This window comes from Pinus tabuliformis, chromosome J, assembly GCF_031772625.1.
Source record: "Pinus tabuliformis cultivar Carrire ecotype Pingquan chromosome J, CPIR1, whole genome shotgun sequence".
NCBI lineage: Eukaryota > Viridiplantae > Streptophyta > Pinopsida > Pinales > Pinaceae > Pinus > Pinus tabuliformis.
The window spans coordinates 361,636,117-361,649,373 of NC_142295.1; positions in this window are offsets into that span (position 1 = coordinate 361,636,117).

Below are 13,257 nucleotides of genomic sequence, written 5' to 3' on the forward strand. Positions count from 1 at the left end.
GCTAGTTCTGTGCCAACGACCCCAGATTCTATGCCACTTTTTCAGGGCCAGAACTTAGGCCACTACCTAGAACTCCATGAAACTTCCATAAATGATAAATAACATGTAAGAAAAGGTACTAATGCAAACATTTTAATGACTTGACTCGACCCCTACTAGCCACGATGAACATTTCATCAAACAAGTCACAAATATGCATTATGTAGGTCATAACAACAGATACAAGCATAGGAGCCTCATACTTATTTGAGAATCACTAAGAAGCATTTATGCCTTATCACATTAGTTGCATTATCATCTATTAGGTCATATGTTCATTGTTCATTCATTTACAAATCAAAACATGATGAGAGCCATACATCATCACTGTCATAAAACATACTCATAATTAGCATATAAACAACATAAATAACAAGGATACAATAACCATAAAATCTACATATAAACCATTACATTTACGCATGAAATACCAAGGAGAATGAACTCTTATTAATGAATGCATACACCAACCAGGTTTGGGACTTCCACGTACCACCCGACTATAGATTGGTTGAACCAAATCTTTCTTTCAACCAATCACCCCCATGGCATATTCTGAGCATGAATGTGGGACTCATAACTAGAAATCAACCAGGTCTTCTTGAGGCTAAAGCACCTCACCCTCATCAATAGAACCAAGCTTTACTGTAATCTCCACTGGATCATATGCCCTAAACTAGCGTGGATGCCACCGGATTTCTCCACCTACATTATGAGGAAATTTCCTGTCTCTTGGCCTCTAGGCTTTATGGTACATCTCGCCATACCATGGTCGAGGATTCCTGGGCCTAATCAAGACTTTACCCTCCAAGATTTACCCTATATCCCGCCATTCACCGTCCAAGGATTCCTAGACCTAATCGAGGTCACCCACCTCTAGGATTTACCGTATATCCTGCCATTCATAAGTCAAGGATTCCTAGGCCCATCGAGGTAACACAAAATTCGTCTTTACCGTAACCCACAGTTTGGTTTAGGAGTTACTAGGCCAAGCAATTCAAAGTCTGATTCAGGGATCACTAGGCCATGTGTTCTTTCTTTCAGAGACCACCTCACTCAGTTTCGAATCCATCGGACAATCCAGCTCAACCAAAACATGAGAACACCATCACAACATGGTTATCCAAAAATGGAAAGGCTAGGTTGAAAACACTGTCACACCTAGCAAAACCCATGCCCATGACAACAAGAGAACCAAGAACACATATGCATAACCATGCATTCCAAAACTAGCCAGGAAATTAGAGATGCAACTCGATACCTGCAAATAATCTCGTTGTAGTCGCTTGATCCTGCTCTTCCTTGCTTGATCTTTGCTTCCTCTTGCCTTCTTTACTTTTCTTCATCCAATGCTGAAGTGCTCCAAGAAAACTCTAAGTGTCCAAGATGAGAGAGAGAGAGAGTAGAGAGAGAGCTCCAAAACTAAACTGACAAAAGGTTACAAACTAATCCTCATAAGTCTTTTTATTAATGAGGCCTCTATTTTCTTCATTTTCCTCCTCACAAGCAACCTATGACATTTCACCTTCCTTTTCTCCTAATTCCATTATTTTCATAAATAAAATGTCAATTAATGCCTCATGCCTTTCCAAAGCCTTTTCCATTGCCTTTGCCAAATTCCTTAGCCATAAAAAACCAAATGAACACCCACACTAGGATGTTTTTCCCAACATTCAACTTGGAATAAGTGTCCCATGATTGTGGTTATTATTTTGCCTTTATTAACTTTATTTACACGGAATTTTCACCAAGGTTGTTACAATCTAATTTTTATTGATGATATCTTGATCTTTTTAGATGGGGATATTCCTCACATCAAACATCTTCAGTCTCTCCTAGACTTATTCAGTCAGGTAACAAGCATGAAAATTAATAGACATAAGTCCTTTATCTATAGATGGGCTATTCTGGAGAATGAAATTTCCTCTATTTGAAAACATTCTAACATCCCCACTAAAGCACATTGGATAAGAATTCAAATGTCTTGGCTCCATCCTCAAGCCATGTAATTATAAAAAACACGACTAGTCTTGGCTCTTAGAAAATTTTGAAAAAAGAATTTGGATTTGGAGCGATAGATGGTTATCTTGAGTTGGGCATTTAGTTCTTTGCAAAGTAGTTATAGAAGCCATCCCTATATATTGGGCTTCCTTGGCCTAGATCCCCAAGGGGATATTGAATAAGATTCAAAATCTTTCAACTCATTTTCTTTGGTTTACAAAGGAGGAAAAGCATAATTTTGCTCTTACTTCCTTGAACTCTATCGCTCTTCCAAAGTTTATTGGTGGATGGGATACAACTTCTCCCTAAATTTTCTCAATCTTTAGAAGTAAAATATTTTTGGTGACTTAAAGGGAATGAGCTATGGGAGAACACATTGATACAAAAATAATTATGACCTTTATCCACCTTGGATTGGATCCACACACCCCATAAACCTCTCCATAATGCCTTTATAGCCTCGATAGCCATCCTTGAGGCTTTCTACATTGTAGGCGATAATCTAAGCTATAAGGTGGGAAATGGATAAAATGTCCTACTTGGAAAAGATCTTTGGATTGGAAATCTACCCTGCTATTGTCTTCCTGACCCACCCATACAATCCTTGGTTGATAAAAATAAGTTCACTCTTGCTTAGGTATCTATTGATCAATCTTAGATGTCATCCATAGACCTCCAACTTGATGGAGAGGATGTTGTTACATGGGAAAACTATTTTAGGGTCCTCAAATTTGCTAATGCCAACATCGCTGATAGCAAAGATAAGCTCATATGGAGAAACAATCCTCATTGGAGATATGCTTTGAAATATGGATACCTATCTCTTCTTCATGAAGTTGAATCCTCCATGATGGGAAAAAATCCTTTGGAAACTTTATTTTCCTCTAAAATCAAGAATGTTTATGTGGCTCATGCTAAAAGGGAAAGTCCCCACCCAAGACATTTTATAAAAAATATATTTCTAAGGTCCCAATATTTGTTTGCTCTGCAAATTTGATGCAAAATCTATATCTCGCCTCTTTATAAATAGTCCTTTTACAAAGCAATTTTGGATGGAAATAAAATGCTTTTGTCCCCAAACATTGGAATAGGTTGCTGGAAATATACCACTATGCTTACAACCTTGGATCTCAAGCCATTTGTCAGATAATCTCAAAGTTCTTCCCTTGTGCGCTAGCCAAGGCATTTGGCTTGAACGAAATGCAGCTATCTTTGAAAATATACCTCCTAATGTACCCAAAGTTTCTTTTTAGAGTATGGATATTACTGCATTGTACCCCTCTTCATCCTCATTAGATGGTCTCTCCCCTTCTGAATCTATCGACATTTAAATATAATCTCCATGGGCATTCTTTGATGGTGCTACACATGGCTCTACATCCATGGGAGGTGTTGGAGGAATCCTGCACTTATTAGTTTCTCATTATCTCTCCTTCTTTGCAAACACTGGCCCTGCTACAAACAATCATGATGAACCTTTTTCCCTTTACATCATCATCCTTCTAGCAATATCCAAAAATGTTCGATCTATGCATATCTATGGTGACTCTCAAGTGGCCATAAAATGAGTGCAAAAGAAAGAATAGCTAAGAACTTTCACTCTGTTGTCGCTCATTAAAAAGAAAGAAAACAAGTTCTTAAATTTCTCACATATCTCCTATGACCACATTTACAAACACAGGAATGAAGAAGCAGATCAACTCTCAAAAAATGGGCTGGATTTGGATAGAGGCACATGCATGGTTATTGAGGATAAAGAAGACCACAAAACATAATTTGTTTTTGACCCTATTGGAAATACTAAGAGGGGGGGTGAATCAATATTTCTTTTATAATTGTTACTTTACCAGTTTAGATCACTTATAAACATAACACAAAATGAACAATATAGAATAAATAATTTTATTAATTAGAAATAACAAGGACTCCAATCCTCTTTTTTTTTTTTTTTACAATAAATCAAGTACAATAATGTTTAGGGCTCCAACCCTAGATGAAGACACCAATCTTTCAATCTGCCAGGCTCCAACCTGTACTTTGCCAAGCACCAACTTGGACTTCATGAGGCTCCAACCCTATCTTCCACAAGGCTCCAACCTTATCTTCTTGAGGACTCCTACCCTCTAGGGCACCAACCCTATTTTCTGGCATAGGCTACAACCTAATCTTTTTTAGGACACCTATCCTCTAGGTCACCAATCCTATCAATCTACTTCAACTCTTCAATGTAGGTTGAATGGTTCTTCAAGGCCTCCCAAAACCTCTGCAACAAGCGTTGGCAATATCTTCAAATTAACCTTCAACAAATGCCCTTTCTTAGCTCATCACTGATAACTTTATGATTCTCATAAGGTATCTCCATAGCTCTTCATGTCACCAAAACTAAGTTTCTCCAAATATTACTCAACGAGGTCCTTCAATAATGCATCAAAGTATATTCACTTCATGAGGGTCTTCAATAAGTCTTTAACAAGGTTTTGTCCCAATAAGGTCGATCCTCAATATGATAACAAGTTCAAATCTTCACAAGACAGCATATCTTCAAAGGCAACCATTCTTCACAAGTCAAGAGTTCTTCTTAGGGATCTCCTATTGGTTGCTCAACTAAATTTGCTCCAAATAAGTCTCCCAAAGTGATGCTTCAACTGCTCTAGGGTACTTTCCAAGATCCGATCTTCAATTTTTTTTCAACTAGTGTTCTAAGAAGCTTTAAAGAACTACACAAACATCTTATTTACCTTTAACACCTTTTTTTTATACAAGATATGCACACTTCTTCACAAACTTTGTTATGTAAACTCCAACTCGTTAAAGGTTACAATTGAATGATGATGATATGCAAATATACACCACTGTTGCTTGGTCTAAGGCTTGAATTTTTGTTGTTAAGTCTGAGTCTTTGTCTAAAGTCTAATTGTGTTCCACGAGTCTTTATCAAGAAGAGTCTGAGTTAACAAGGTTTTGATCCATTTGTCTCCCTTAACCCAGGTATGAGCTCTGGTTTTGTATAGGTCTAGTCACCCTTTTTCTAGCACAGTCTGAAATTTTGGTTTCCTATAGACCGAATTCTTCCTTCCTTCAATTATGGCCAGAGGTCTCTTTAAAAATAGGTCTAGGATCATTGTTCAAGTCTTTTGTAATGGTCTGAGTTTTGGTTATATAGCAGGTCCCTTTTTGATGAGCATAGGTTCGTAGTTATGGTCTTCTTGCGAGTTTGAGTTCTGGTATCTGTCCACTAGTCTGAGTTCTTATTACTATCTGAGTTCAACAATCCAAGCTTCTTGCTTAATCTGGTCTAAACTTTTTGTCTACAATTAGGACACCAAAAACACAAACATAATATATATATTTTTAACCCCAAGACAAGAAAACAATCTTCATAATAACTCATCCTTTTTATGCTTCTTTCTCCTTGTTATCCCATACCTCCTTATTTCATTGTTTTGCTCTTTTTCATAGACCACCAAATTGCTCTCAAATGATGCCACTTGTTGCCTATATATAAATATTTTGACATCAACTTGAAGGGTCACCACTGACCCTACATGTGAGTTAACTTATGTAGGCTTGTCAATTTTAACTTTGACAATTTCTCCAACTTGAAAAATCAATTTCTTTTCAACGACAGGGAGTTTGGAGACAAGTAAATACTCATTGGAAAGCTACAAATATCCTCTACAAGCTGATGTTCATGGATGACCTTCTGTTTGTAGGTGCCAAAAAGATTTTAGATTGGAACCAATTTCGTAATATCCTTGACTCTTTTGGTGTTGCATCTAGTCTATTTATTAATTGCATAAAACAGAACTAGTTGTTGATCAGGTGGACAACACCGAGGTTGTACAGATCAGTCAATTATTCAGAGTCACAGTTCTACCAATAGACTCTAGATTCACATACCTAGGATTCCATATCAAACCAAATGCCTATCTAATTTCAAATTGGGGACGGATCATTAACAAGATAGAAATCAAGATTAAGCACTAGGCTCATAGGTGGCTTTGGGTGGCAGGTTGATTCTGATTAAGTCAGTTTTGCAATCCATATATGTTTATTGGATGCACCTCCATTCGCTGTCGAAGGCCATTATTAAGAATATTGATGCGATCCTGGCTAGATTCCTTTGGTCCGACACAATCGCTCTTAGGAAGATCCACCTAGTTCGACTGTCCACCTTGGCAAAAGCCACAGATTGTGGGGGATGGGGGATTCTAGACACTTCGTCTTTCAATAAAGCTCTAATATGCAAGAGCTTGTGGAGAGGATTGACTAGCAAGGGCATCTGGTCATTAATTATCTGAGGTAAATATATGGATTATAAAGATTTAGAAGTCTGGATTAGAAATGGAGCTAGCTACACAACTTCATCCTCTTACATATGGCATAGTATAATGAGGAATAAGCACTAGCTATTTGGGGGACTCTGTTGGGAAGTGGGAAATGGTAACAGGACCGGTGCAGGTCTAGATCTCATCAAAGGGATTTTGGGCACACATTCCCTGTCGACGCCTCTTCTCCAACATCTACACGACAAAGGTATGTTTTCATTATCTGATATTGTTTCTAACAGGACTATTTCTTGACACATTCAATCCTTGTTTCGGGTTGTAGACTTGGATCTAACAAGTTCATTAGCAACAAAATGAGATAACTATATCAAACAGGTTGAGGCTGTGGGGATACACCTTACGTAAGAAGAGGATCAACTGACATGGATTGGGAAAATCAAACAAAATCATATTCTGGTCAACGAAATATACAAGCACATCTCCTACTCTATCCACATTCCAACAACTCCTCATTGGCTTCATAAGATTTGGAAGTGGGAGATCCCACTAAAACTAATTTGTTTTGGTTGGCTAGCTCTCCATGATAAAATTCTTACATAGGAGAATCTCTCTCGCAGAGGCTACCATGACCCTAAAATATGTTATCTTTGTATGCAGAGGTCGGAGGAGGTGCCACATCTACTTATCAACTGTCCTTTTGCCACAAAAATTTTGAAATCGGTTCTACATTATTTTTAGATTGAAGGGAAGACACACCTTTCCCTGGAGGAATGTTTCAAATTATGGTTCACTACTCAACAAGAATATTATTCCTTACCATTCGACATCATATGGGGTATCTAGAAATGCAGAAATATAAATATTTTTGAGCATAAAAAGGTGAATATCAGATACATTGTAATGGGGATGGTTGCATATTTTACTGAGATCGGACCCAAGAAACACCAGGTCAAACAGAGACAATCTATCAAAAAGGACTTATGGAATAAGTTTCTGGTCGGGTTTTTTGATGTCGCATGTAACAACAATCTTTGTGGATGTGGAATCCTCATAGTTAGAGAACCGAGACAATATCTACATTTTTGGTGGGAGGGAGGTAAAGGCACGAACAACCGGTCTGAAATTATTGCACTTTGGGACCTCCTTACTTGCTCGACATCAAGGATATACAAGTATTTAGGGACTCTAAAGTGTGCATCGATTAGATCAAAGGTCACTCCTGCTTACAACCACCAATGATGTCCCACTAGATAAAGTGTATAAAATCTATAGAACTTACCTTTCAAAAAATAACATATGATCATATATATTGGGAACAAAACACCATTGCAGATATGCTCTCCAAAAGAGATTTTTTTGGTATACCTGAGGTAATCCACCATGCTTCTTACAATCAAGATTCTAGTAGCATTCTTGTTTCTTAAATGGCACATCTTACTATTTGATCCATGGAGAAATCATGTTTTTTGAAGCAAAGTTTACTGAAAGCATATTTTTTAATGATAACATGTTTTTTGAATAACTGTTTATGTAAATCTACTGAAACAGATCCATTGTTCCTCATGTTTTTTTTGGAACAAGTTCCTGTTTTTTTGTAATATGTTCTGGATGTTTTGGATGAACAAGAACCAAGCATATGTACTCTCTTTTATTATATAATAGAATGCGTATTTTTCTTCTGAAAAAAAGTTGATGTGCTCATCTTCTCAAGTTGTGACCTCTAATGATGAATTTAATTTTTTTCTTTGTTAATTGCATTTTTCTCGTGATAGCCCTAAATGAATAACTTTTATGGAACAAGGGCATTAATTAGGTTAGGGTTTTTATGCTTGGATTTAGGGTTTTAATAAGCGTTTTCAAGGTCTTGTTATAACATCTAGGGTTTCTTCAATACTGTTAGGGTGTCATTAATGTTTGCTTCATTTATGGTTTGCTAGTATGCTTCAATAAGGCTAGGGTACATCAATGCAACGAATTCATGCACAATTAGGGTGATCCTAGGGTTTCATCAATCATACTTAGGGCATCATTTTTAGGGCTTATTGTAGGCTAGGTTTTCAACATTGGATCATTAAACTAAAACTAGATTAGGGATTTTAAGCAATTAGGGCTAGGACATTATAAGGGTTTTAATCATCTTCAATAATGCCATATTGACATCAATGACAACTGTTACCAACATGCCTTTGGGTCTGACTGGTTCATGAGGGGCATTTTCACTTCATGGAACTCCCTACAAGAGTTTCATTTCTATTTGCAAAATCTTTATGCACTCCCTCACTTTTTGGATGGAAATATTGTCTGGCGGTTTTTACCATTTTATGGATCAAAAGACAACTACATACATAGATAAACATGCTTCACTATATATGCAACTAACAGGTCCTACAGGGGATTGATATTTTTGGGCACTTTTTGATGTTGGCAATTTATTTTTTATAAGATTGTGATAGTACATTATCGTCTTTATTGGACTATAGAACCTGTTTTCTAAACAACGCAGTAAGTTTTTATGTACACTCTTTATGAGATATTCATGGTAGGGATATATGCCACAAGAATGCTTTGGCAGATACATATGTAACCTCTCTTATTCATATAATTGCAGGTTTTTTTCTCTAGAAAAAAGAGCTGAAAATATTTTTTTTAAAGAGGTTATGAGTTCATATCTAAAAGAGTAGCATATGTATGCTAGGGCTAGCCCCAATGTTGGATTGAATAACGATTTGCTCACTAGTGGGATGTTATCACCAGGATTGTGGGAAACTCAGTCAAGCTTATACATCGCTTGGGTATTGTCTATAAACTTTAATAGTCAAATTACCCATGAGGTGTAGACCGATTAGTTTGTGTGGGGTTTAGTCACCATCGAGTCACATGTTCAAATCTCATGGGGAGAGGGTGAGGCTGGGAGACACCTTTAGGGGAATTAAACTTTCCCAAGGGGTGTCCAAGCTTCACACAATCTTGGCGATAACATCCCACTAATGGGCATATCGTTCTGCCTAGGCTCAACCTTCAAAAATAAAAATAAAAAAAATTAACAACTTTAACAATTAAATTATTTTTTCTAAAGAAATTAACAACTTTAACAATTAAATTATTTTTTCTAAAGACAAATCATTGTCTCACAAATAAAGAGTCTCATACGCTAATTTAATGTCTAAAATGGCAAGGACCTTAAAGTTAAATTATTATTATTATACAAATAACAATATATATATATATATATATATATATATCCTAATTGGTATATGTGTTTTTTTAAAACACCCACGTTCTTACAATAAAGGGGCTTGGTGAACTTATTCCAATTGTTGCTTGAGAAAGTCGATTTCTTCATCTTCCACATGAGGTAGAGTCAGGATTATCAAAATGTTCTTGGCGGTATCATAATCCAAAGGAGAATCAATATATGGGTGGGATTACAGCTCTACGGAAGATATTGGACACTAAAAGGGTTTCGCTCTGCTACACGCATTTCCCTATGAATCGAGAGGCTCAAGTGAGAAATTGAATGGTCGAAGTGCAAAGAATGCATCGGTATAAGCAAGTCTAGGTGATTCCTATCATTGATTCTGTCTCCTTTCCTAACCTTACCCTCCTTGGGTTGGTGTTTCAAGCTTCCTCACTTTGAAGTATTTGTCATAGTAACATCTCGTGTTCCACTAAGATATCCATTGTCATGGATAACTGATAACAAGTTAGCTGTGGCATAATTGTAGTTGCAATATCTTTTCTCTAATTGTTTGTAAACGCTGGTTCTACATTGTTCACTTCAATCTTATCCACACCATAGTCCAATTTTTTTTTGCCTTGTCGCTCTTGTGCCCCCCAATTATGAATCCTAACTCCTCATTGCAACAAAGTTAGGTCCAACATATATTTTGAGTTGACCATGATTTTTGATTCCCCATTTCATTTACAATGCAATTTCCTTCACTCACTACACAACTCCCTTGATTGTCAAACAAAAGCCACACTGCGTCTTGCCCATTAAAATGGTAGTTCATGTCCCATCTCCTGCCTTTTCCTTGAGTTCGACTCAAAGGGGAATGATGTGCCCATTTGCGATCAATTCTCCACATCACACCATCTAGAGATCTAAGAAAGAGATCCAAGGAATGAATTAATTCAAAGGAATATTTGCATCGTACACCAACTCCATCTCCATGCCCATAATAATGCTATAGACATAATTTCTCCACCCTTTGTGGTTTGTGTCCTATGATTAACTAGATTCCAATAGTTGTCAGGCCTCCCAATTTGTTAACTCTCCACAGATCCTTTGTCCCTAATGATACGATAGAGCCAACATTCATTAATACACCATCATGCCTGCGAGGGTGTCTCATCCTTGATCCATCATTTCCACACATTACCAACATGCCAAGCACATGCCATACCTCACATCGACAATCTCCACTTCTAGATGTCATTATGGTATAATTAATTCCCCACACATTCTATCTTTTCTCAATACCTCATACCTGCACACAAGCTAAGAAGAGGAATAACCTATCCTCTTTATTCAACTTATAGTAATTGGCCTTCTTATCATTGACATTCATGCATCTGTGTTTCTTGAGCACACAAACCCTGTGGTTGTATCTCCGTGCATTAGGTAACATTGGGTTCAGGGATGTAAGCATGTCCTTCCCTTTCACCATCAAAAGACCCATTTCCATGGTGGTTCCTGTGTTTGCCATTTAATCTGCCTCCATATTGTTTTTTCTTAAAACATGATAAACCAATATGCTTTTCAAGTTTTGCATAAGAATAATTTAGAGTATAAGGGTGATGTGTCTAGCCTCAAATGGCAAACAATAATTTGTGAAACTCCAACTATTATTAACTTTTACAAATTTAATAATAAAACTTATATTAATCTCTAATATAATGCGTAAACTTCAACTTAATTATTTGAAATCATTCCCAACCCATACATATATTAATTTAACTTATCCCTTAAAACAAATAATCACTACTTCCCCTACACCTACCACCTGATCCACTAAAAATTAACCTAAAATAATAAAACCCAATTAAATATATTAATCTCAAAACCTTCACAAATCAAAAGATTAAAAAAGACTAACAAACCAATCTCCAAGTATATAGTAACAAACCAAAAAGCAAATGCTATCACATCAACCTAAAAATTCACATGGAAAGTCAACATCCAAAATTGAGAAGCTTTAAATACAAGTAAGTTCTTATTTTTTTTTTTTTTTTTCCGAAGGTGGTAAAACCTATCAACTCAGGTGTCAAACCAACAGTGAGGACAGCCATCTCTGGCTGCTATCCGCGAATGCTGGGTTTGACTCATCACTGTTAAATAGGAAAACCACGCCACCTGGCATAACCCTGCTGGTGGTCCGTAATCGGGAGCAGGCTCTCACTCCTGCCAGATGCCTCTGGGTCTTGGGCCGTTAACCTGTTTCCTTACGTCCGAGGAAGACGAGCTCTTAGCCAAGCAGAAGCAGTTTTACGGCATACTCCAGGCCGACAAGTAAGTTCTTATTAACTAAAAAAACACTTTTGTAAATAAATATGAAATATTAACTCTAAAATTTTATATACAATTATCAAACCTTTATATACAATTATGTTGGTTCTTTTATATAATTTGATTTTAGGATTTTTTTGAATATTATATAATATTTATATTTATTTCCCATAAAAATTTTGATTGGAGACCATTACGTCAATATAATATTTGTAACAGGGAGATCTACTTGAAGGGATTACTTTTTGTTCACTCAATCACAAAGCTTGACTCGAGGGTGTTGAGAGACTTGGACCCATGGGATCACTTTTTATTGACTCAATTACATACACCTCGAGGGTGTTGAGAGAATTGAACCCATGACTTCTCAATAGCAACGATGTTTTAACGACGAGGACTCCACTCGAAGGGATCACTTTTTGTTGACTCAATCACAAAACTTGACCCTGAGGGTGTTGAGAGACTTGAACCCATGGGATCACGTTTTGTTGACTCAATCACAAAGACCTCGAGGGTGTTGAGAGAATTGAACCCATGACTTCTCAATAGCAACGATGTTTTAGCGACAATTGAGAGAATTGAATCCATGACTTCTCAATAGCAACGATGTTTTAATGACGAAGACTCCACTCAAAGGGATCACTTTTTGTTGACTCAATCACAAAGACTCCAGAGATTGATGACTACTATGTCCATGAAATATTTGTACTAGACAGATCCATGAAAGCAGATCCACCCGAAAGGATCATTTCCTGCCAGTTCAACCACAAAGCTTGACCCAAAGAATGCCAAAGAGAATTGAAACCCATAACCTCTTAATAGAAAAAATGCTTTAACTACGAGAACTTGACCAATTAAGCTAACCCTTGTATTGGTTTATTAAAATAAAATTTTACAAACCATCCTCATGTTTTTTTTCCTTAACAACATAGATCCATCTTAAATAAGAATCTAGCATGAGCCAAGAGAGATCCAATTTCTTCAATGCAATTTTTTAAATGAACTAACATTATTTAAATGTTTTATATAATTATTTATAATATGAAAATTTTGATAACAACAATTGTTACCTATAATACTTGGTTATAGAATGAGCTTCTTGACTCAAAAATTTCAATAAAAACATCATTATACATGATTGTAAAATAAACCTATTATTCAATTTATAATAATAATAATAATAATAATAATAATAAAAATAACTTTTCTATATTTAATAAAAAATAATAAATACCGTAGATTTTTGATCTCCTTAATTTGCATGGTAAACTTGCTATATTGTTCAATGGACCCGGAAACCATAAAAGTAGAAAAGTAAGTACCTTTTCACAAAAGGCACCTCATGGACCCCACCCAAAAGATTATAAAAGAAAAAGTCATCCATCTTTCTTTCATTTCTTAGTTGATTGAATTTAGGGT